A 4,180-nucleotide genomic window follows, 5' to 3' on the forward strand; every position below is an offset into this window, starting at 1 on the left:
ACACGCAGCCATTGCCTTAACTTAGAGGCTTCCCGGTTGTGGAATTAACAAAGGACTTGGAATCAAATAGACAGGGTTTTGAATCACAGGTAGCCCACTTAAAAAGAGAAAAACTTCAATGTGCCTATTTACTCATCTTTAAAATGGGGATAAAACCCACCATATGCCTGTTGTGAAGATTACATAAAATAATGTGTTATGCGCTTAGGGCAATGCCTAGCCCAGGAGGCAATTAGTAAACACTGGCTTTTTTGTTTTCAAAAAGATGTTTTGAAGAAGCGGGGACATTTGCTTACAGCTTTGGCCTGAGTGGAAACCTCCTCCCAAAAGGAACAATATAGAGAAATGACAGTCCCAGTTCTCTCTCCAGCTCCTGGGGGCCCTGAACCTGGGGTCTATGGACTCCCAAGGGCCAAGGGACACAATTCAGGGGCTCTGTGAACATGGATGGCAAAAAGCATACATCCTTATTTTCACTAATTGAAACTTAGCATTTTTTTCAATTATGCTTGTAAAACCACACATTATCAACTACCTGGCCACTGTCACAACAGAAGCACAGCTTTTCCTGATCAAATGACAGCTGAAATACGGATTTCCTCGGCTCTACTCCGAAATTACGGAAATGTGGAAATTATGAGGCCTGCAGCTAGACTGTATTTTGTTATGAAAGAAGCACATATTACTATTTACTATGTCACATATTAGGGGTTTTATTTTGAGAATGTTATTTTAAATAAATGGGTTATTTTATGCATTTAAAATTCTTATTCTGAGAAGCACTCCACAGGCTTCCCCAATGAGGGCCAAAGGCACACAACTTAAGAACCCCTACCCTCAACATTTTTCGGCTAAGCCCATAATTCCCAAGCAGGCTTATGGTTTTTTTGTTGTTTTGTTTTGGGTTTGTTTTTTTTTTTTGGCCGCGCTGCGCACTTGTGGGATCTCAGTTCCCCGACCAGGGACTGAACCTGGGCCATGGCAGTGAAAGCCCAGAATCCTAACCACTAGGCCACCAGGGAACTCCCGTGTCCTTAATTTACTAAATAAATTTCTGTTATAAAACTAATTTGTTAATTTGAATGACATAAGTCACTTTGTTTCCCTACATAAACTATAGTGATCCAAAGGACAGACACAACAGCATCAGTCACATTTCCTCACTCAGGACCCATCCTCTTAATTCTAAAGGTAAATGTGTGCCTCGTTTTCCCCTAGTGAACTTGAACTAGCTTTCCACCTTTACCATAACATCAGTCAGGTCCATTTAACCAGTACTTCTTAAACATCTATGATGTATCAGAACTGTGTCCAGGATAAAAACCCTGGAGGTCACCCTTCAAAGACACTCCCAGCCCGGGGAAGAAATGGACATGGAAAGGAAGACTGCAACCCTACCCTTCCAGGATGGGCAGAGGTCGTGCGTACCTCACTCGGGTCTACGCAGAACACTCGCTGGCTGCCTAGCATAAACAAACCACGTGTCCTCCACCTGCCCAAAGATGCTTAAGCTGTACTAGTGTGGGACATGTTTATTCTTGTTAGCCTCAGGCTGAGAAGTCACAAAATGTTTTCTAGGCTCAAGAGTCTTCACAGTCCAATACTTCACTTACCAGAGGATCAAAGGTGAGATTTTTTTCCAGCAGAAATTAAAATTTCCTGAGTTACCTCATCAGCCAGAACTAAACAGGCACCGCCAGGCCCAACCTATAATTGCCCTCAGTGGCCCCGTGGCTGCTGGGTACTAGCTGGCTTGCACTGGTAACCAAGTTATACAGAATCGTAACATAACATAACTAAGTGGTTCAAGTTTAATTCCATTAAAATCACATCGTGGAACTGGGGCATGAGGAAGGATTACTGACAAATGAGAAAAAGAACATGATTCCAGGCTCCACAGGCATTTGACTCACCCTTGAGTCACATCCAATACTCACACGCCAAGAGTAATGCCTTCTGACTCATTATTATCAATTAAAATAAATGTTTTTGAAGACCTCACAGGTGGTAGACTTCTCACCAAGTGCCCCTTAATGAAAACCAAAAACAGATCCTAGTTTAGCCAGATCCCCTTATTCTACAAGGGTGGATACCTACAGACAGCAAGGGTGACATGCCTCCCCCCAAAATCAAGTGATGGGGGTATACAATAAGAATCAGGGTCCTCTTACTCCCAAAACAGTTCTGTAGGGACTCAAGATCTAACACAGATGCATACATACATGTCCCCTTAGGATCTCTTTCTAGAATGTTCACCGTGTCATCAAAACTTTCTCATCTTTTTTTTTTCTTTTTTTTTTTTTTCCTCATCTTTGAAAACAAAAAACTTTCTCATCTTGAAGATCAACAATCTGGGAATTAAGAGTAACTGGCTGGGGGACTTCCCTGGTGGCGCAGTGGTTAAGAATCCGCCTGCCAATGGGCTTCCCTGGTGGCGCAGTGGTTGAGAGTCCGCCTGCCGATGAAGGGGACACGGGTTCGTGCCCCGGTCCGGGAAGATCCCACGTGCCGCGGAGCGGCTGGGCCCGTGAGCCATGGCCGCTGAGCCTGCGCGTCCGGAGCCTGTGCTCCCCAACGGGAGAGGCCTCAACAGTGAGAGGCCCGCGACCGCAACAACAACAAAAAAAGGGCTTCCCTGGTGGTGCAGTGGTTAAGAATCCGCCTGCCAATGCAGGGGACACGGGTTCGAGGCCTGGTCCGGGAAGATCCCACATGCTGCAGAGCAACAGAGCCGGTGCGCTACAACTGCTGAGCCTGCGCTCTAGAGCCTGTGACCCACAACTACTGAAGCCCACGCGCCTAGAGCCCGTGCTCCACAACACGAGAAGCCACCACAATGAGAAGCCCGCGCACCGCAACGAAGAGTAGCCCCCGCTCACCGCAACTAGAGAAAGCCTGCGCGCAGCAACGAAAACCCAACGCAGACAAAAAAAAAGAGTGACTGGGAATTCTCAATTATTTTTTACTTTCTCTTCACACGACTAAATTATTTGGATGCCACTTCCACACCTCGGCAACTTCGAACCCGCCGGCTTCTCCCGCTCCCTTCCAAACTGCACGTCCATGGTTCTCTCTCCCTCTCTAGCCGGTGCCTGCCCAAAATGTTCAAGTTCTCTCCCTTTTTCTTCATACAATTAAGGGAAGGTTTTCCCCGCTTCTACAATAGAACGCAGAAGTCCATTGGGAGCACCCATTTCAACAGACAACACCTGAATTTAGCTGCAAGCTGTTTAAGGCTTCAGGCAAGGACACTCAGGCTGAGGGAAGGGCAGGAATCTTCCGGCCTCATCGTTACCCTGCTTAGAGCCTGGAAAACTCACACTCAATAAGTACAGGTGAGCGCTCACACAAGACTGCCACCAGAAACTCAACTCAGCAGCTTAGTGGCTTTGAACCACTATTTCTTCCTCACGCCTCACCCTCCCAGTGAAACTGGCAGGCTAATTACTCAAAAAAACCTTTTACAGCTCCAATCACCATTTCATCTCCTGATTCTCCCCAGCCGCCTCCCTTCCCTCCAGCCTCACCTAAGAAAGGAGGGAACTAAGAAATGCTTTTTTTTTCTCCTAGTCACTTCCCCACCACCCAAATACGCTGATATTACTTCACAACCCTGTAGCGTTTTCCAGCAACTCCATTAACATTAAAAGCCCTGGGGGATGGGGGTGCCCAACGAAGTGCGCCCTATCCTTCCCCTTTTTTACCACAGGGAAGAAGCAGCTCAGACAGGTTGAGAAATAAAGCCAAAGTCACAAGCAGAGCCAATCAACACAGGACAGAAAACTAGGTCTTGTCCAAATCCCTAAGGTCTTTTTTTCTTCCCCCTCATCTTATGCCTTCGGAAATCCTTTAAACTGGGGGAGAACATGCAAAGTGAGTACTCAGAAGTTTAAAAAAAGGGGCAGGGGAGAAAGAAAGTGTGAAAGTAATGTTTTCAATGGTAACAGAAAAGGTGGCTCCAGCCAATTGGAGGAAGACGGTGAAAAAGCAAGACCTGGGTGAGACGCTCCAAGTGGGACAAACCGGAAGCGCAGATTCAAGTCTGCGGCACTCACAGGTTTAAAAGCCACCAGAGGGACTTCCCTGGCGGTCCAGGGGTTAAGACTCCGCACTCCCAATGCAGGGGGCACGGGCTCGATCTCTGGTCGGGAAACTAAGGTCCCGCATGCTGCTGGGCCTG

Source organism: Neophocaena asiaeorientalis, unplaced genomic scaffold (genome assembly GCF_003031525.2).
Source record: "Neophocaena asiaeorientalis asiaeorientalis breed wild unplaced genomic scaffold, Neophocaena_asiaeorientalis_V1.1 scaffold194, whole genome shotgun sequence".
Taxonomy (NCBI): domain Eukaryota; kingdom Metazoa; phylum Chordata; class Mammalia; order Artiodactyla; family Phocoenidae; genus Neophocaena; species Neophocaena asiaeorientalis.